Consider the following 22572-nt stretch of genomic DNA (forward strand, 5'->3'; position numbering starts at 1 on the left):
AAACTACTTAAAGGTCAGCTACGCCTATGTTTGTCAATGTTGTCTTCCTATTACGAAAATTAAATAATAAAGAAACCAAAACAACCCATGGGCGCAGCCATTTTTGTGACGTAGATGGGATAAACCTGCTCCATCTACGTAGATAGGGAATCGTGCTTCTGATTGGATGAAAGCTGAGGCTTTCTCAGACTTCCGTGGCGGCTTCTCCCGTTTGCGAGGAAATCCATTTATGGCGGCCGTCTACGATGAGCGTTTCGTCCGAGGTAATCCGAGAACTATTGAACGATGGAAACAACTGCGAACTCACCTCAACAACATTTTCGACGTGAAATTGTGATTATGTGCTCGAGAACTTCGCAGTTCAACCGTTCAGCTGCATTCACGTCGACCCGTTTGCTGCTTTTACTGCAAGTGCAGAAATGGGAGCGATTGAGCAACAACGTGAGACTTGATGGTGTTTGAGCATATTGCTGCAGAGGACAGGTCTTCAAAGAAAGAAGACCGTATTTCTGCCCGTGTGCACATCGTGCGATTTGCCAGGCTTGTTACACGAGATACATATATTGTGCAGCATCATAGCATGACCGCAATGAACGACGTAGGAATGTATCGTGACTATTCGAACTGCATTCGTTCAACCATTCGTCGGTTATTTGAAAGTGGTCATTAGAGTTGCCCAGCACAAAAAGTGTTGGATGTAGTTTTGTAGTGTGTTGTTTATCTCGTAAAGCGCATCGCGGCATGTAGATCGAGGGCCCTTAAAGGTATTTTTTGCATGTTTACTTGAGTGAGCATTGCTCTATACCACACAGGCCATATTTCATTCATAATAGTTTTGCAAATAAACACGTACGGATAATAGGAAGGGAACCCAGAGACATGGGAAAGAAAACACGAATCACACACGATCTGAGATCGTGTGTGTTTTGTGTTTTCTTTCCCCTGTCTCTGGGTTCCCTTCGTATTATCATGTACCAGCTCGCCTGCGCCCTTGCACTTCTTCCGAAACACGTACGGGTCGATCTCATAGTGCTTTTGAGTTAGGCATAGTGTCTTCAAATCAGGGTATATATATCCTGTTTGCTGGGCCGAACAGATGTTATTAAGGGTAATGCAACATTTCCCACTTCTTGAACCATGCTAACATTGCCAGAATAAGGAACATTACACTGCGCTGTGTATTCCACACTCGGTTGTCTCGCGACGTAAACCCCCCATTTATTATATTGTGTACTCCACATGTTCAACCAGGCAGCACTTCCCATACCCGAATTTTTTTTTGAACATCTGTTTAAATTGCACAACTGCCACTCAAGTAACTTTGCCACGAAGTGTCAGTGACAAAAGGTATATGTACTTTATCACAAAGTTAATAACCTTGGCGGAAATGGTTGATGCTGTCCTCTGCCTTGTACGGTGCACTTCGTAGCAAAATACACAGAGTCCAAATGTTTTCTTTGTCCACAAATGCCCTGTCAAAGCTGAAATACCCTTATCAAAATGGGGAAGCCCGGGCTTGCTTGTCTAGAGAAACAAATATGAAACTGCAGCGCTCAACGTAAATAACTGCATGTTCAGCAACTAAGGCTGGTGATGCCGAAGACCTAATATTTCTAGGTTAAAAGGAACAAAGGAGAAAAGACCACTGCGGCGTATTAATGTTGTTTCAAAAGTATAACACCACAAAATTTGTTAGAGTCAGTTGGTGTATTTAGTTATATGTTGGTCACCTCCTGCACCAATTTTTAATAAGGTTCAATTGCGTTGCTACCAACCAGGACCTAATCCTGACCTATGATCTAATAATAATAATAGTATCTATCTATGGACCTATATGGACCTTCAACACTAGTTTGGTCTAGGTTTCACATGTGGCTTCTAGTGAAATTTGAAGCTGCTCTGTAGAGCTGACAGGAGACTTGGAGAGTAGCGAATTTATTTATATTTCCGAACATGTAAAAAACAATGTGCTGTACCAACTGTATTCAAAGAAATATAAATACACTTTGTTTTAGCTATGTGCATGTTACCAGATTACAGGTGACCGATGACACACAATGGGCATGAAGGGTGAGAACACAAGAGAACACACTACCACTGCAGGCACTGTCCTGAAATTCTAAGTCACCATTTGTCAGGAAGCAATGACCATGCACAGCCTAAGGATCATATTGAGCTCTTTCCATTATTCTTTTTATTGACAGCATGTTGGCTGCCATACAGTTCATGAAAGTGACCTTTATCGTTGAAAGAACGGTTCAACAGTAAGCGAGCTGGTGATAGTGTCCATGATGGTGAGACCTGAAGAGGAGGTACAGGAAGGGACATACACACACTATGTTGAGACATTGTGTATGTCGCTTCCTATCCCTCGTCTCAGGGTTTTTCGCTATGGACCTTCATGATGTTTCCTTCCGGAAACTTGACATATTTTTATGTAGAATTGTGAAGGTACAGCCAGGCGCTGTTAGCAAATCACACAGGACTTTTCTTGAAACAAGAACCCATAGAAGGTACACAATCATCTTCAGCATTGCACACATCTATGGGACATATTAATCACTTCGGAATGTCACAGACATGTCATGGAGGCCGGCACATGATTAGTGGTGTTGAACAGACAACTATTTGTCATATTTTAGGCACAAAAAGCAGTTTTGGCACCTGCATGTTGAGACAGATGTATCTCTACATGCTTTTCCATGACAAAAATATATGAAGCAACACATGTACTCTCTACTTTATTATGGTTATTAGTCAACACTGCCAAGAATGTGGGAACACAGTCCTGTACCACCTACACTCTTCAAAATTACCTTCACACACGACACACATTGTAGGTCAACGAGACTCCAGAATGATGTCCCTCTAGAATGATGTCCTCCTCCTCATTGGCTGAAAACATTTTTCTACTACTTTGCATAAGGGGAAGTTAGTACAAGAAACGCACACATTCCTTTTTTGAGCAAATCAGTATTCAGAGCGTTACCATACTGTGGTGGGCCTGCAGTGCATTACGTGGCTCAGCACACACTGTAAAAAGTTTCACCGTAGCACATGTCCCCCGTTCTAATGACAGTCCTCTCCAGTTTTTCAAACTGCCATTTCCCACAGTACTTTATGGTATGACACAGTATTTCTAAATCTTTACTGTAGTTTACCGGTTGTGGCAGAAAAAGATACCGCTGTTCCGATCACAGGACGCAAGCCATAAATGCTATACGGCAACAGTACATGCTGCTGTCTAGCAGTTGTTCGTGTTTGGACGTGGTATGGTGCATGCAGCGCAAATTCCATGTTTAAAATATCCAAACGTGAACAACTGCTAGATTACATCATGTAGAATGCTGTATAGTGCAGTAAAACCTCCAAAGTCAGACACCTCCCTACCTCGGACAACTCCCCATGTCGGACAAGATTTCATTGCACGGGCAGGCTCCCATTGAAACTACATGGGGACGAAATTCTCTATGTCGGACACCTCCCTATCTCGGAAGTAGGACAGGGTTTTCCCGGCTAAGTCGGACAGAACCCTGGCCAGATTACCTCAATATCGGCCCATCTTTGCACCAAAATGACCCAAAACGAGCCAGTGACCTTGACTTTCGCCCCTTTTTTCCCGTGTACTGGTCTCAGCATTTTGTTGCTTAAGTTTTTAGAGTCCAAAAACAAGTGCTGTCAGTCTACATTGTAATTCTTTGTGTAAGCACTTGTCTTCGGTTTGTCTAGAGGCTTTGAACGCACACTGCACCAAAGCAATGAAAAGCTGTCTGACGCTTCAGAGACAAGTCCTAGCTGCTTGAAAAGCTCCACAGGTAATGCCATTGAGTGGAATCTGAACGGAATTGAATCTACTAAAATAAGTAATAATTATCAGTGAAGAGTGGGTAGAGGTACCACTACCACCTGGTACCACTAAGGACCATAAATTGAAGAAGGGGGACATTTCTGGCAACACAGCTGTCATCTTTTCCATTTTTTGTTTCCCTCATATTCTGTAACTCAGACACCTGTATAAGTAGGACACACTTCGGCTGCACCGTGAGTGTCCAACATAGGAAGGTTTCACTGTATCTATGTCCTGTGTCATGTGACCAAAAACAATATGTGCTTTTGCTCATGCTGCCCGGCACATGCCCAGCGAAATGAGCTGCATGTGAGGATAACAACAAGAAACCCGAGGCGCGGAGGAAAAGGCACGGCTTTACGATCTCTGTGTCAACTGTTTCATGTTGTAACTGCGTACCAGTTCGCCTGTACCTGAGAATAGGTTTGATGCATTGTACACGCACCTTAGACATGCTGTGTCTGGTGTGTTGTGATAGTAATGCCACTGCCAATTGAAAAATAATGCTCCAGGTGAATTGTTTCGGTACAATCTTCGGAACTAAGCATACCAAAGGGTAGGGCATCTCCGTCACAGGTTTACCTGGAAGTAAGAATGTAAATGTTAGCTGAAGTCATTGAATAATTAACATTATCAATATACTGCTGCAGATCATACCAACAATAGCACACAGGATGCCCCGATATGTTCTGCAGGAATGTCTCTGTACTCACAATATTAGTACAGCAGCTACAGAAAGGCAGAAAACAACTTTTTGTATACATATGGTACCACTTGAATGCAACACAAGCTTCTGCTGCATTGCCAGAACACAACAGCGGACAGATTTACCTTACTTCACCTGAGAAAAAGAATGTACTGTTGCACACATGATGCTGTTTGAATGTAATCCTGAAACGTCCCGAAAAACATAATTTATGACCGAAACACATCCACTGGAAGATTTCGATTTACCTTACTCAAAACTGGGAAAAGGTATGTGCTGTTGCACACATGAAACTGCTTGAACTGCCCTTGAGCGCTCCGGAAGAACACCTTATTTGTGACCAAAATACAACAGCTGAGCCAACATTCTAATTTATACCTTACTCAAAATACACAAGATGTGCTGCCGTGCATATGATACGATAATACTGCTTAAATGTACTCTGAAAGCGCTGGAGTAAGAATACAAACACCTCAAGCATGGTTGCTCTAAGCTAGCGAGCAACAGCAAGGGTATACGAATAAAAGAAGTCGAGCACAAGTGATGCAATGCACTTGATTCATCAAAAACTGAAATGTCTCAGTGCCAGGCGTCACTGTTCCGTCAACAAAAACAGATGAACTTTGAAGGGGCGTCTGGTTGGCACTGGTGACAGCCTTCAGCTTGAAACCCCGACGGTGGTAGTTGAGACGTGGAGTGCAAGCTTTCCGGAGGTGCCAGAATGCCTGCGAAATCATTTAACAAATAAGGCAATTCCAAATCTGTACTGAGAATACACCCGCTGGGGCCTAATCTCTAAAGGATGAAGCAGTAACTGACAGATAGCGTATTTTTCTTCTCTATGTGATGGCATTTGCACCGCATGACTGACTTGTCTAACATTACGCGTCTTACCTTTATCTGCTGCCTAATCCTGCCCCTGCAATATCCTGCTACAGATAAGGTTGGCACAGCATCCCGGACGAGACATCTTCGGCTTCTTGTGAGACAAGTCGCGCATTGCTTCCGTGACATTCGTATGAGCCAAATGAACAGATCAAATCGCTGCTTTCGAAGGTCGCACCCAGTCGTAGTTGTAACCGATTGTTGCAGTCAATAGCTTTTTCTTTCGCCTTTTCGGAAAGTTGTGGTTTGAAACATTGGAACAGCATGCTGAAGTGTGGAAGAGTTCTTGCAGACGGGAGCAAAACGCTCACGCATTCTCGGCACGCAGCACAGAACACAAAACACACCAGGAAGTCTGTACTGGCCTAGCAAATGCTTGCAGTCGAAGGAAGCAAAACTCACGTTCCTCGTGGGTTCAGTGAAGTCCAGAAATATACTTGCTCCCTAATAGCGAACTGTTTATCACTTCCCCAATGTCAATCTGCGCAGCAGACGGCTCGGCAGAAGAAACTGGCCGGCTTGGCGGAAGAAACCAAGCCAAAAATCATGCCAAGCCGGAGCACGGGCAGACCACGAATGTGTCGTCGACACAGGGTTTGCGTGCCACAAGACGAATGTCAGTGAAACTAAAAATTCACTTTTTCGAAAAATCGCGAAGAGTTTGGGATAACTATTTTGCACACATAATCAGTGTTCCCTTATGAACACATCGTGTCAGTACCATTCCATTCTGTAACACTCGAAAATCGGCGTAGCTGAGCTTTAAGTAGAAATGTACTCAAAGTAAAGTACTCTGGAGGAGATGGGGTTCCCCCACACGAGTCCTGACCGGCGATGATGGAATGTCCCAGCGGGCAGGTGGTTGTGGCCTCACGCTAGGACGGTGCCGGTAGAATTGGTTGGCATGCGCAATGGCGCGCGCCAGCAGATGCACGTCAGAGGCCAGGCGGGTTCCAAGGACAGGCCGACGCGGAGTGCAGGCAGGTAGGCCGAAGTAATCAAGAGAGTGGGGCGACAGAACCACGACCGGTTCGTGAGCAGTGAGCTCGAAAGTGTTTTCGCAAAGGAGAGTGCCGGGGAGGACCATCGTGAAGCAGGGGGAGACCGAGAGTAGATCAGTGGCCTCCGTGCGGGTTCCCGGTGGAACGTTGGTTCCGGAGCCTCTTGATGAGCTGCCAGCAACCTAGCAACCTGTATCGAAGCGTGGTGGGAAGGCAAGGCAGGTAGGGTTCTTGCAATGCGGATGGGGTCAGTGCGGTCACCACCGGTGTACAGCGACCGGTACGGGAGCATGTTGCTCGTGAAGGTGCCGCTTGTGGAAGCCCGAGGAGTGCCATCTCGAAGCGCGTGGCGACGTAACGCAGAGTGCGAGACCATGGCGACGTGAGCTAGGTTGATAAGCGAGCCATGGTGTTGAGCGGCTGGGCGTTGCGATGAAGTACGTTGAGTGAGCCGCGGTGAATTGACGTCGTCGGTTAGCTGTTCCTCGGTAGAACGGTGCACCTGACCTTCAGATATGGCTTCGAATGCGGTCTTGCGGAAACTTGGGATGGTACTGGGCCGAATTTCACCGAACATGGTGTGCTTGGTTCATGTCACCAAATGTGGGGGAGATGGAGTTCCACCACACGAGTTCTGACTGGCGATGATGAAATGTCCCAGAGGACAGATGATCGTGGCCTCACGGTAGGACGGCGCCAGTAGAACTGGTTGGCAGGCGCAGTGGCGCGCGCCAGCATAGGCACGTCTTCATCGTCGTCCACGGGTCGCCACAGTACCAAGCAGGGCACGGAACCGTTATTTTTTGGGGTTCGGTTCAAGTTCCGGTTCAAGGTTATTGGTACGGTTCGGGGTCGGGTTAGCGCAACCAAAATAACGGTCTGAACAGATATTAACCGGTTCGAACCGGTTTACGTGTGTTGTGCTAGTCAGTGTACCGCATGTGAAAGAGGTAATATCAGGTTTCGGCGATGACTTACTCCTCCTTCCTCCCACTTACTCCCTCGCCTCTACACTTCATAGGGACAAACAACCATGCAGTTCACAGCAGATCATCCTTTACTGTACCGAAAAGTGCTGGGAAATGGCGTACATCATACCATTGAACTTCACCACTTTCTAAAGAAAAAGAGAAGAAAGCGGTCACGTGGTAGATAGGAGTATCCCAGAGTCCTATGCGCAGGCGGGCACGCTGCTCCCCGTTGAAAAGAGGGCGAGAGGGCGCCCCCGTGTTTCTTCCTTCATGCTCCAACCTCGTTCCATGGTCGCTAGAGGTTCGCGTTACTTTTGGATGTCACTGTGAACTATTAAAATTTACGTCGCCTTCACACTACGACGCTGAATGGAAGGAAGCAGCCGAGTCAACAATGGAAAGTGTAGCTGTCGTGTAGCACATCTTTTTTTACACCTCGAGTCACGAAAATGTACAGGGATGTCGTGAAATTTTTGGAGGTGAGGCTGCAGGAGGTGCATGGATTCACCACTTCATTATTAATCAATTTGTCCGCTGTATGAATTCGGCAAGATTCGGAGCGATGCAGGCAGCTGGTGCCCGGCAGTCAAGTGGGAAGGTATAGGCGTTTTTACCGTCTGGCAAACCGGTTACCGTATCATATTTTTTGGTTCAGTTCCGGTTCGCTCAAGGGGAGAGAAAAAATCTTTACGATTTGGTTCGGCAAAAAATAACGTCTTTTTGCAGTTTTCGGTTCCGGTTCAGTTCCGGTTTCGACCCCTGGTACCAAGTACTCGGAAAAGTATTTCAAAGTACCGATCAAGTAAATAATACACCATATATTTACTGTATTGTGTATCAATTGTTCCTCTAGGTGAGGTATGGCTTCATATGCAGGCGTTTCAGAACATTACACAAGCTGCCAAAAACACAAGCTCCATTTTTCGTAGCCGTGCTTCTTTCTTGCGTCCCCCAATGGAGTTTGAAACTGACGCTGATTTTACTGTGTCCTGCCTCCTGAGGGCAGTGTGGCGCAATTATTGACACCCTAAGATATAGGCACGGAGGCTGCACTTTATGCACAAGAAACGAAATGAACTATAATTGAACCTATTTTATTGCCCGTAAGTGGTTACACACATTGTCGTGCTTATCGACGATACTGTCCGTTATCTGCAACTGACAGCTATCTGAAGTTTTGATGCAGTCATTAAAGACATTTCAAAGTAACGCAGCACAACAATATACGGTGTAATGCTACGTCCACACTACATCATCGAAAGCCGCGAACGCGTGGAACACCTTCACCGTTTTTACGCTTTTAATGCCGGTAATGCCGGCACGGCCGGCACTACTGTCCTCTGCTTCAGAAACTGACCCCTTTCATTCTTCGAACTGTACTCAAGCTCCGCATGTGTAGTACATATAATATCGTTGTGATAAATCAAGATCACAATTGCCAGACACGTACTTATTGTGCTTTATACAGCAACCTGAAAAGCGACGCCGCTGCGAGCAGCAGACTGCAATCGTCTGCACATGTCTCCACACAGTCGACACTTACTTCCTCGTCCTTTCTTAGCTGTTGCTATGATGCGTTCTTCATATCCACGTTTCTGCTCCTCTTGCGTTTGCTGTCGTACAACATTAGCGCTGCATTCGAACCATGATTATAATTTCGTAGACCAGGCTGCGCATCCGCCACGTTTGCTGTCCTCGCCGCTGCTCTTCCTTCCCAACGTTCTCGCTCGCGGGGCGCGGTGTTTGGCCCACACTCGCAACTTTCCCGGCGCTCACGACAAAAGTAGAAGCAGTTTCAACTCTCGCGTCGCGTTCTTCGGCGCCCTTAGCAGTTTTCCCGGCTATCGCGGATTGCTGTATGGACGTGCCAAGTTGTCTGGCATTCCCGTCGTTCGCGGCGTTCAGTGGCGTAGTGCTGACGGAGCACAAAGGAGAAATGCGCGTAAAGCCGACATTTTCTGTTATGAAGGCTCCACAAGGGAGACATACGGAAAGATTAATTGAAGGGCTTCTCCACTTCAGTTGCACCTACCACGCTGAGCACACAGCAACGAACAAACATGTATAACGGACAAGAAGAACTCGGGAACGATCGATAACTCACAATAATGTACCGGCTGACTAGAACTGAAAATATTTAAAGCACTCCCAACGGTCCACCTAATGCCGTAGAGAGCGTAACCTCAAAAGTTATCACAGAAACGCAATATCGTTATATAAAGACCACCGGTATGTAAATGTGGGGCACGTTTACTTGCGCATGCCACACAAGAACCCAGCGTTTGCTTTTTGCAGCAAGATCATTTCGAAAGTCTTGTCCTTGAGGCGAATCCGTCGTGGCGTCTGCACTAACGTTGCTTTGGAGAAGAGGTGCTCGAGAGCTCTCGAAGGCAGTATGCAGATGATGTTCCGAAAACGCCGTTTAATCTCACTAAAGACGTTCAACTGCGTGAGATCTCCTGATGGCTCCTGTAGGTATTGCATGCAAGCGAGAGACACATAGTTGCTTTGGTGTGGTGGATGCGCGCACAGTCACGACGTCCCTTTTCTCGAGGCCGTGCTCTCTGCGGCCGGTGGTGTAGGGAATTGACCTTTTGTCACAACCGCCTATGCGCATGACCTTGAGGCGCCGGACAGGGTTACCTCCGTCTTGCTGACAGTTGCGACGCAATAAACAAAAGACGAGACAGACGATGTCGCACACTGTCAACTACTTTACTATGAATCAAAGCAACATGAAGATACCGGAACAAGACTACACCCCCAGGTTGCCTCCTCTCCCCCCTCTTTCATCCAAACCACGTGCCTTTATTTATCAGGTCTTCTTTTTTTCTTTTTGGTTAACATCGCGGTAGGGGAGGTCACACATTTATCTTTTTCTTTCTTTATGTTCCAGCTTTCAACGACCTGCCTGATACGTGTATCATGAGATCGGTAAATTACCTGGGTGGCCTCGAACTCTGTCTACCTTTGGACCTAACCTTATTTCCATGTTCTTGCAATCTTTGATTTATACACCTGCCTGTCTCCCCAGCATATCGTTTGTAGGGGTGTAGGTATAAGGGTAGGGGTAGGGGGTAGTATAGACGGGTGTAGGGTATCTTCATGTTTCTTTGATTCATAGTAAAGTGGTTGAAAGTGTGCGACATCGTATGCCTCGTCTTTTGTTTATTGCGTCGCAACTGTCAGCAGTATGTACCAACCTGTCCGGTCCTTGTTACAACAATTTACCTCTGTCTTCACTGGATGGTGCAGTATGGGACCTGCAAAAGGGGGGACCGAAGACAACACGAACGGCGCGAGCAAGGGCCCGAAACTCGCCAGTTCCTTTGCGGGATAAAGTGAGGCGCTTCATGCGCTTCACGTCATGGGACGTCGGAAAACGTCATAAACTGAACGTCATCGAGACATCCGGTGGCGAGTGATTACTGATTGGTTCCCATGAGGATGAATTCGTTTTCTGAGCGATGATTGGCCGTTTTCAAATTTGTTTGCGAGCGCTCAAACAGGCGACAGCGCGGCGGCTGAGCAGGTTGGAACCGGCGTCCACGGAGTCTCCGGCGTCGGTTTCGCTAGTGTTGTGTAGCGGTTGGGTTGGAGTTTGAGTTCTGATTTTTCCTGTTTAAAAACGCAAGCTGTATCATGTGAGTGTCCTCGAGCAGTCACAGCTGCCAGGGCAAGATGCCTGCGCAACATTTCTGCTCTGCTTCTTGGTGTAGAAACGATTCGAGAGTCCGAACGCCTCGTACCCGATACCCGGTCAACGACAGCCGACAGGTAAGTCATTTGTCATTGCTTGTTGCCTGACAACACCGCATTCACTTCGTGTATTGTGAATAAGTTGCTTAACAGTTACCATAAATCGGGACCGGAATACGCTGTGACCGAGACAGACATCGTAGCTTCGCAGATACGATGATAGACTATATTTCTGCTCGTGAAACAATATCATCTAAATGTTATGATTTAACACCCGCTTACGTCGTACCGTATAAAGGTATGACGCTACTGTAAGTCTGATTCTCATTGATTTCGCTCTACAAGTTTCGTCCAACGTTGACTTAATAGCTGTTCTGTACGTAGCACCAAAGCCACGTTTGTCAGCTATTCGGCCTGAATATATCATTGTGAAGTAGCGCAATAAAAGGTATTTTTTGTACTAAGGTCGCTCATGACACCTCATGGCTGCCAGCTTCTTACAATCCTACCACCGTTCTTATTTTTCGCGTTCAATAGCACCTTTATTCTTTCTATTTACATTGCAACTTTCACATGCATAGCAGTATATCTGATACTAATGTTTATCTTGCAGCCACTGAGCTCCAGTCCCCAGTAGCAGTCCTTGCCAGAGGCAGTCCGACATTATCAGACTTCTTCAGGCAAATTCTGGAGCAATATTAATGTCATGTTGTTTTCGTTACCGCAGTCATGCTCTGTAATTCTTGCTTGCATAACCGTATATCGCACAATAAAAGACTTCGTCGTATTCCTGTAACTCCCACTGCATTCCGACAAACGCGAACCACAAAAACAGTGAATAGGCCTGTTCCTCTGGGCCAGGTGGCGCGCTTGTTTTGTACCTGCAGAGCCCTTCGCGGGAGAATTGTGCAACGCTCGGTCGTAAAGCAAAGCAAGCGCGGGCTTATTGAAATCAGTTGAAACACACGTGTCCAAACTCTGCAGTGTACATCATTTGAGAGCGGCGATGTTGCGTATCTATTACCGTTTTGAAAAAGTGTTGTCCCTCGAAGATTTCTTCAGGGGATCTAACCTTGAGAAGGGCCGCTTACTCATCAAGCATGTGTTCTGCGTGGAAGAGGTCGCCGACGGGGATGATGTTCGCGTTAAGGCGAAATGTGTGAGTCAGGTCAACGACAGCGTTGTCTACGACATTTCACTGCAGGTGAGTGCAGGACGTCCAACTGTTGCGTTCATGACGCAGTACTTTGAAAGATAGCGGCGTTAGTGTCGGAAACTGTAGTAGTGGCATAACTGGTATTTTGTTATGCTATACCCTGTAAAACGGTGCGATTACCTTCCCGGTGACGTTTTCAGATCACGAAGTGCCCTCGGACCGTGAAAACGGCTAACTGCACTTGTAAGGCCGGGATCGCCAGGAAGTGTAAGCACGTTGCAGCACTGTGCTCCTACATTAACCGGGAGGAAGAGCCAACATGCACAGGGAAGCCACAGAGTTGGGGGAAACCATCTGGGAAGCCCAACAGGGACATGACAGTTGGCGTGAAGACACTTTTTCGAGGTATGCTGCTGCAGAGTGTGCTGAATTCGCATTTAGACTTAATTTCCTTTATCTCCGTCGGCTTTTACTAGAATCGCCAGACACATGTCCAAACACATTGGCCAGGACATCACCTGAGGAAGTGCTCTCGAAGTACCCTGACCTATTCACCTCTCTGACGCAAATGTTAGCGTCAACAAGGAAATGCACAGTGCATTGGGACTGTCAGGAAGGTCTCGAAGAGCTGATCGAAGCTGTCATAAAGAAAGAAGAGAAGGATGAATTTGAAATTTCTCTGCGCATGGTCCAAGCTGCTAGGGTCCTCATCACTGTGAGCAGCCAGTCAACGTGCCAGGTGGCAGCAGCTTCGTGGCACAAGCTTTGTTTCTGAACTTAAGTCCTGAGGCGACAGCGTTTCTTACGTCAAAGGTAGAGCTCAAGGAGAGCTCCGTAAGTTTGGCCATTGAGACAAAAGGGCAGTCGACAAATGAGAAGTGAGTGTTCAGCTACTAACAATCGTATTTCTCAGCCAAATTGTTTGAGATAATTATAGCCAGTGGCAAATTCAAAAACTGCTGTGCCTTTGTTGATTCTCCAAAATTTGAAAAAAAAAAAAAATCTTCAGGTGGCACATGGAACGCAAAGTGCGAATAACAAGTACAAAGGCTCACAACGTTTGGAGAAGGCGGAGGAACCCAGAGGCTCTCGCTCAGCAGATGGTGTCTAGCAAACCGTTTTCAACTCAAGTCACATAATATGGTCTCTTCTCTCGTTCTTGCTGTTGTAGCATTCCTGTTCCAGTATTACAAGCACTTACAGTCATGCATTGAAATTCTATTGAAGCACATAAACTTCATTCTTCCTTCTTAGGTATACTTAATGAGCCCCACGCCAGAGCTGCGCTCGAGTCCCTTTTCGAAACAAAGGTGATTGAGGTGAGTTATGCTTTTAGTGCGGTTACGGTTAACTCTCAATAACTGAAACCCTCAGTTCCTACCAATGCTTGTTTGGGTTAAGCAGTAATTTGGGTTATTGAATGTATTTTACAACAGAGTAAATATACCAGGGAAATCATGGTGTGTTTGAGCTATGCATAAATTTCATCTTATCCAGTTTTGCCCATCCCCAGACTGGGCTGCTCGTGCTGCCTCAGCAGCCATGGCTGTGCTGCAGCCCAGTTGGAATCATGACTGCGCAAGATGAGACAGTGGTCGTCGAAATAAAATGTCCCTTCACACGCCAAGGCCTGCCCGTCGTTGACCTCAGTGCAAGGAAATCTTTCGTCCCGTACCTAGTATTGGCGACCAACTTTCTCTCAAAGTACAACACACTTATTACACTCAGGTGCAGGTACAATTGTATGTACTTAACTTAGCAAGAGCAATATTTTGTGTGTACAGCTCTGCACAAATGGTGACTGTGGAGGTTCAGAGGGATGACCACTACCTTGCAGATGTCATTCCAAAGTTGGAACAATTTTATTTTACATACCTGCTACCATGTCTTTTAGAACACAACTAACAGCACCAAAGAAATGATAAATGCACTGGTGGTTTCACCCCCACCCCGAGCAAGGATCTTCGATACACACAGTATGACCCTAATAACGCAATTGTTTTTTGGCAAAGTATGCTGGGTATAAGGGACAACCCTGTACACTACAACTCGGGGAGTTTTGGTGTAGAACCTGTTTGTAACTCAAGTGCCACAAAGATAGCGACTTATTGCTCTCCTTGTGAAGCCCTCTGGTCAGTCTCTTGCGATGCGTTCGTATAGAGAAGCCTTAGAGAGGTTTATCTGACTTTGGTAATTTCACTTATGCAGCATACTCTACAATAGTCACGCAGTCATGTTCAGAATGTTTGGGTCAAGCATGTGCTATAATTTGGAACAGATTGACTAAAAGAGGAGTTCAGGGGTGCCTTCACTGGATTTTTAAAATGCCCTCTCTGCACAGATACGTTTCCATTTTTACTTAGTCACTTCATAATGGGTCGAAATCAGAATGAACAGGAAAGATGGCAGTGTCTTTGAGGCTTTCTCTGTGTTCGTCCCTTTACGTGTTTCCCAGCCTCAGGAGAACTTTCGATCCTGGAAATCATAATGAGCTTGATAAAAACTTGCATTTCTAATTCACCAAAGTCCAGCAGTGCCTGGAATGTTGACCAACACGAAAATCTTTGCTCCCCAGACAATCATATTCAGCTAATCATCACTTGTCACCTAGTAAGGTTGTTCGCACATGTTATAACATTTGACAATGTGCAGTTTACAAAGACCACCTGCTACCATCTGGAACCACCATCGACATTACCGCTCATTTATGTAAGTCTTACCTCGATATGTACACTTTCCTCCTTCCAAAAAATTGTCCATAAAGTGAATCGTTCATAATATCGAGTCAGGTAATGCCAGGGAGCATTTTTTTTGCCCCAGAAAAATGATCCAATGCCGTATAAGTGGTTTTTTCGCGTCTCCCGAGCAGCTCGTGAATTTAAATTCCAGTGAATCCGTCAATTCGCCAAGTACAAAGAACTGCTTTAGCCCCTTTCTCGCGAATTTAATCGTCCGCGAACGCACCCTGCCCTTCAAAACGTGAAAATGTTTTCCATGCGAATAAAACCACTTGTACAGTGTATCAACGAGGCAAGACTGTATATACCTGTGCACTTTCTGTTACTGCAGGCTGGTCATACACACTATTTATACCTAGCTGCATGCTAATGTACCTTCTCTTGTGCTCATTTATCCTGTTTATGATTTACTCTATATTTAATACTAAACTTAGTTACAAAGTGCAACTGGTAACATAGTTCACACTCGCATTCTTTCAATCTAGTCATGCTCATGCACCATCTATCTGATCCATTTATTCTATTTACAACAACCCATGTGTTGTGTATTAAACATAGTGGCAAAGTGCAATACTTGACATGCAAATAAAATTTTTCAGTAAGTTCAATCAGTCTGTGCTTGTATTTGAGCTTATGATGGGTGGTTGCAGGTTCACGAGTGCTCCACATACTCTCACAATTGTTTACATGTACGGAATAAGGCTAAGCGGGACTCTGCTGTTTAGAACATTGAAAATTTTAAGCCGTTGGATAGCTCTCTCAAAATGGATGCGTACCTGGGCAACTCGATACGTGCTCTCCATCTCAACCCCAGAAACTTGACGTCCATGTGAAAAAGTGGGCATTACAATGACAGCTCCACGGCCTTCTACGCTAGTTACAATGCTTTGGAAGCCTTTGTCACTTAGGACATCATCACCTGGCAGAATAAGGTCCAAAAATCCAGAGTCACGGGTTATAAAACAGTCCGTACGTCGGCCCCCATATGCTTTAAAAAGGAAAGCTACCATCCCATTCGGTGTAATTCCAATGTATGTGCCCTTGTAATGAGAGTACAGCAAATGTTGTTGTTCGAGGTCGGAAGGCGCTTCAGTTTTGATTTCCGTGCAATCAATGATGAACGTACACTTTGGATGGTGCTCTTTGAAGACCTCTGGCATCGTGTCTCTTATTGCTCGCCGTGGTGGTCGCCGTGGTGCTCGCGTGGTCATGCAGTGTGGTACCAAGAATATCGAGTGTGCTCTTAAACACCCTGGAAGCCGTTGTTTTTGACACACCGAATAACGATGCAAGCGCTGTGAACCTTATGCCTAGTTTCAACTTCATCAGGAATAGAGTCAGCCTGTCAGCTCTTGTCATATCACTCAAGCGGCATCGCTGCTCGGCATCATGTTGAGAAGGATGGTGTGACGGCGCATAGGTCGTGTAGTGCCTGCTCGTTGCTCTCCAGCGACACAAAGCCCAAAAAGCTGCACTGTCGCAACCACGTACTTTCCGTGCTTGCCACCTAGGAAAGGTACATGAACATGGAATTAGCCCTTATCTGTAACCTTCATGGGCTTTTTGAAACATCCAATGGCACAAATTGGAACTACTTTTCATGGTGCTACTGAGCTAACGTCCCCAATAAGTACCACACATTTGTCTTTCTATGTACAGGGCCTTCCTTTGTCAATTTATGCATCACCATGCTCACCTTTTGAGACACCTTGGGCGCCACAATGTGGGTCACCTGTGTTGCTCCATAATGACCATCAGTAGCAGACAGTATGATCTTCAGGTCTCCATCTGCTGCTCGTTCCTCTGTTTGTGTTTGCTGAAAAGACTGATGGAAGTGAAGCGACGGACAGGAATTTCAACTAAAGTAATGAAGTCACTACCTAAAATATGCAGGCATACATAAGTTGTCAACGTATATGCCCACCTGGTCCAGGTAGCACGGTACATGTAATGCTTCTGTTGCTACCTCTGCCAAGCTGGAAAGTGCCGAGACACCTGGCGTATCAAACAGCTCGAGTGGTGGCACTGGCTCAAGCATTTGTTCGTCGTCCGGATGAGCTGTGTCTGCACCTCCATCAGCAGTGCTGTTTCCAGCAACTTCAGCAGCCAACGCTGATCGCTTCTGCCACCTTTGAAGGCATCAAAGTTACGTTGTATGATACCGTCCAGCGTGTACTTTCAGTCGCCATACCTCTTGTACCGCTCAGCGCAAGGGGATGGCTTTCGATAGACTGCAGGGAAGATGGAAGGCACATAGGACGGGTGGCTTTCGACGTTACTTTTGCAGTTGTCCACAATGTGGTCGCTGCAGATGCGCGTTGTTGAGGTCGGCATCCTCGTGGACCCATCTGCACTGTCAAATTTAAAGCAAGATGCCTTTACACTTCTTTGTTTACAATACATGTATTCACTGCATGGCCCTCTGAGACTTTTGAAATTGGGTAAGTTACATGCGTTCTTTAAACACAACGCAAAATGCTGTTCCATTCGTGAATCAGTGCCACTAACTACAAACGAATTTCACTAAGCATACACAAATGTGCCACTTGTCATCTTTAAGAAACGGCTACCACTGACGACAACACCGCAAAATAAGGTCCAACCACTACCCAAAAAGCGGTACAAGTCAATGACACCACTCAGCTTGTGCACACATGCAGCAGGCAGTTACAAGATGTTGCCTCTGCAATATCGTTCTACCTCTGCTATCTATGCGCCGCAAAAGGTGTAGCCTTCACTATTTCACAAGTCCTCCTACAGCCACAGCAATACCATTTTCAAAGCTCCCTTGTTCCAAAGAGAGCGCTTGGCTGGAGCCATTCGTATTACCAATGTATAGCTTCTTGGTTCTTTTCACCCGCTCCCCAATGTAATTCCTTGTGACCTTAGGGTAAATAAACAATCAAAGAAGTGCTCACTTCTGCCGTCGGAATGCAGCTATCCATCTTTCCCGCTTTTGTTTTTCCCATGGCCTCCCGGGGAAGCGGTAGAAGACAACAGGCCGCTGACGGTCAGGCCTTTGTCCTGTACGGTTCTTGCATCCAACTACGCAGTACTGTCGCGTGTTCACGACCGCGTAATGGAACGTATGACCGCTTGGGTGCGATATGGCGCTGCTATCGGCCTGGAAAACTCGAGCGTTACAGGTCTATGGAAGGAAAAAAAAGGAGCAATAAAAGAGGACGGGAAGCAGAGCAGAAAGGAGGAAAGTAGTGAGAGAGAAACGGATGACACGTCATTCGCGACATAATAAAAAAAAAAAGTGGCTAGTCCACAGTCATTAGTCCAGCTCCGGAAGTCACGTGAGTTTTCAGCTACAATAGATTTCTACTACAGCTTCGCGCACCTGGCGCGAGCCCGTCGGTCCCACTCCGGACCGGTTTTGGTCCTTTGTGCTATACAAGTGGATATCTGGATATGTTGTGACGCGCACCGAGCCTGGTTCGCTGGAGTGCCTTTAGGACACGACGCGTATGTTTACAAGGTCTATGTCGAGAGAAGGTCTTCCGGCATGTATATTCCATCCAATAACAGTCAAACTATGACACTATTTCGCGTAGGATTTTCGATATCGTGCTCAGTGGTCCACGAGGAATAAAATGACACCATAGTTCCGCTAGGAAGCTTCCTAGCGGATTTCGAAACCTGTTGAAAAAAATCATAGAACTCTCTATGTGTAAAACAATGAGCAGTATGATGAATGTTATGGGCAGTATGAACAATGTTATAAGCCGCACGGCAAGGCCAACGACGCGCTATGTGCGCAGATATAAGCAATATGAGAAAAGCAATGAGCAGTATAAGCGACGTTATGGGCAGTATGAGTGCGCAGTATGAGCTGCATTTTGAACAGTATGAGGAAGATATGAGCGCGGACCGTTTAGTTAACCAGTTATTCACCTAGGAGTGCTGGCGCCACAGCGTCTGGTGATGGCTTTTCAAGAGACGCTTGTCACTGTCGGCGGGCCGTAACAGCCGTAACTCCATTCCCTTCGTCCGATTCTGTTCAAATTTTAGGTGTATGTTTCCCGTCCCGTATCCTCGAACTTTCGATTTGGCTTCTGGGTTCTCATCCAAGCCGTTGCGAGTGCCATCTCAGTGATTCTACCCTGTTTCTCGGAGCCGTCTGGAGACTTTGCTCCGCTCTGCGTGGGACTCATATTTTCATCGCCATCTCCATGCTGTGACAGTGTCTTTGTGCCGTTTCAGTGATCACTGAAGGTGTTTTGTATGTACCTTGGAATCAACCTACGGAAGCCGTGGGAGGCGTGTGCGCACTACAGGTACGTGTAGTCCCGTTTTTCCGTTATCGTTCATTATATCTGTCGGGTTAGCTGTCTGCAACTACCATATTCATGCTTTTTGTGACTCTTTGCGGAAAGCGTTCGCTGATGGCCTTTACATGTGTGTATAGAGTGTTTAAAATAAAGTCGTGCACTAAATTCTTGTACCAAAATTTTGTGCCTATGTGCTTCAGGGCGCACCGAAATCCCACGTTAGCATCCTCCAAAAAAAGTGTGTATTTGGATGTCCCAAAGTGAAGAAAGCCACAAACACTGTGTCACTAACCTGTTACTGTACTGGCCAGCGAACAAGTATATGCACTCAGTTTTGCAAGCACTGCGCAAACATACTCAGATGTTTCATACACATACTGTTTCATGTTTCAACATACTCAGATGTTTCAGAACCGCGTTCGTTGGAAGTACCAGTATTAGAGGACGGTTACGTTCAATTTTAATCGGCAAAACGACCTCGTGCATTATTCTGACTAACTAAATGCAACTTAATGCTTTGAAGGTGTGATCTATGCGTTGGGATGAGGAAGAGGCCCTAATATGTCCATTTCAGCATGAACCCATACGGTTGTATAAGTTGTGGGAATTGGAATACTTTTAGGCGAATAAATTTAGCGCAGTTCTAATTTTGTTCTTTCTTTTTCAACAGATACGTTCGTCAAATTTGCAGAAGAAGGTAAAGCATCGACATACAAGGTGCCTGTATACATAAACGGAAAAAGCTCATCAAAAACCATTTGGCAAGCTTTCTGAGGGATCTACGTCGCACCAGTACCTGAATAAACCGATATTTTGTAAGCGATTTTAGCTTAAGCACGCATGTAGCACGTTTGCTCAGACGGTTCATGTGCATTCATGTACATGAATACGCAGTATGAGAATGCTCATATGACTCATAGGCTGCATGACAGTGCTTATATAGCTCATACGCTGTATGAGGGCGCTCATATAGCTCATACATGCTCATATAGAAGCTCATATGATTGCTCATACAATAAACACATATATGAGCTCCATGTGATTGCTCATACAGATGGCTCTATGGTTTTCTTCAACAAGGAGGATAATTAAAGAATAATGACCTTTAAAAAGTGAGGTGAAACCAGCTCTCACTCTTATGCCCGCACCGCCCAAAGCATGGCGACCTGCAAGCAAGGGACTAACGCAAACCTCCCAAGGCCAATCTAGCCTACACTAACCCAAACTAACATCATATAACCCGACGCAGAATACAACAAATCCCCCTCCTAGCTAGATGATGGGAGGTTTTTGAAACAGTTTATTTTTAATGGTGGATTTTTAAGCAGTTGATCTCAAAGCGCAGATATTAAGCAGTTTATTTTTGACATTTATTTTTAACCTTGTATTCTTTAAGCGCTTTTTTATTGTTAATGATAGTAGTAGGTACTGGACTCTCATGGTGCACAACGCCCAACTGTCCTGAACACGATTTAATTAGCAACTAGAGCTAATTGGGACCCCCCACATTAATCAGCACCCTCCAGGGAGCCACCACACTAATTGGGGAAAGTCTAACTCGTGTCCAGACCAGCTGAGCGTTGTGCACCATGAGAGTCCATAAAAAATAAAAATAATAGGCAGAAAATAAAATAAAGAGATAGAAATAGAGTGGAGAGAAACAATTTATTCGAAAATCAACGATGCCGCGGCGAAGAAGCCGCTCCGCAACACCCGAGTGACCAGCGCCCGCCATGTTGGTAGTTTGCACCCAGCAGTTGCAGAGATCGACGACAGGTGGCCACTTAGTTGCAAGGCATCACACCAGATGGCGCCACCATCATAGCTCTAGACGAGAAAGACAGAACAAGATACTAGCGGCAGGTAAAAATGACAGCACTGCCAAGCAAGTCTAGGCATGCGAGAGAAAAGGTCTAACCGCTACTGCTAAACAGAAAACAGTACACATCGGGGAAAAAGGCTTACGGGGACGATCGCTTAGGCCTAACCACAACACTACGCAGCTAACACAAGGCGGGAACCACACATCGCTAAACATGCGAGAAAAGGCTTAACACGAGCGCGGTCACCGCTAAACACGGCAAACATACGAGGAAAGAGGCTTACGGGGACGATCGCTTAGGCCTAACCCCAACACTACGCAGCTAACACAAGGCGGGAACCACACATCGCTACACATGCGAGAAAAGGCTTAACACGAGCGCGGTCACCGCTAAACACGGCAAACATACGAGGAAAGGAGCGCACTTGGGCATAACCTCAACACTACGCAGCTAACACAAGGCGGGAACCACACATCGCTAAACATGCGTCAACAGGCTTGGACACCGCAAAACAAGTCTAAACATGCGAGAAAAGGCTTAACACGAGCGCGGTCACCGCTAAACACGGCAAACATACGAGAAAAGGAGCGCGTCAAATCACTCACTCACCTTTTCCCCCGCGGCAACTTCCAGGCAGAAACTGAGCGAGCGCGGAGAACACACACGTCTGCTCTCTACGAGAGGCAGCCAGAAACTGAGCGAGCGCGCGGAGCGCACGTCCGTCTTCCGCGACGGTCCGAGAGAAACTGAGAGAGGCGACGCGCAGCGGCCGCTATGGATGCGCGCGCGCCCTCTGCTCCACCCGTCCGCGCATGCGCGCGCGCTCCTAGCGCCCCCTGCGCCGGCCGCGGGTGTTTTCGGTTTCAGCTCTCTGCTGCGCGCGCGCTCCTAGCGGCGACGGGTGGCTTTTCAGTTTCGCTTTCATTCTCCGTTCTTTGCGCGCGCGCGTTCATCTGTATAAAGGCAGCGCGCACCGCGCTCGCGTCATCACTACGTGAAGATGTTCAGCTACCACTCTTTACAAAATTGTTCCCGCACCCACGCTTCTTGGGAAGAAGTGGAGAAGGAATGTTTCAACGGCGAAAGTCCCCGCAACGAGCTCGTCATCACTGCTTTTCGCTACGTGATAGACATGGTAGGCTTTGGCAATATAGGAGAGATCTCGCCGGGGCCGCTGCAGGAGATGGTGCGTCGAATTTACGCCCGTTACAAGAACGTCTGCATAACGGTTCCTGACGGACCCCTGGGACTGATGAGCGAATTTGTGAGCTTGGCCAACGCAGAATTCAACTACATCGCTGCAGACATCGTGGACCTTCTCGCTCGTGCCATCGCTCATATTAAGCACGCCCTGCGGAAGCAGCGACATTTGCAAGCAGTCTACATCGTCAACTTTGTCACTGATTTATTGAAATACCGATTGGTTATTGACATGCAACGCATTAAACAGTCCGAATAACTTTGACGAG

At 46.4% G+C, this 22572-nt stretch overlaps 1 protein-coding gene and 2 long non-coding RNA genes across 3 annotated transcripts in view; 2 read left to right on the plus strand and 1 right to left on the minus strand.

Moving 5' to 3' along the window:
* LOC135383348 (uncharacterized) overlaps window positions 1-22572 on the plus strand; it is a 499267-nt gene that overhangs the window by 76750 nt on the left and 399945 nt on the right. The window lies entirely within an intron of this gene.
* Window positions 1-22572, plus strand: part of LOC135383347 (uncharacterized) — a 285601-nt gene that overhangs the window by 55928 nt on the left and 207101 nt on the right. The window lies entirely within an intron of this gene.
* LOC135383342 (uncharacterized) lies at window positions 20927-21826 on the minus strand. Its single transcript, XR_010419820.1, has 2 exons — window positions 21713-21826; window positions 20927-21107 (listed from the first exon to the last, which is right to left on the minus strand). It is a non-coding gene; the product is annotated as an uncharacterized LOC135383342 (long non-coding RNA).

The sequence above is a fragment of the Ornithodoros turicata genome, chromosome 2 (genome assembly GCF_037126465.1).
Source record: "Ornithodoros turicata isolate Travis chromosome 2, ASM3712646v1, whole genome shotgun sequence".
NCBI lineage: Eukaryota > Metazoa > Arthropoda > Arachnida > Ixodida > Argasidae > Ornithodoros > Ornithodoros turicata.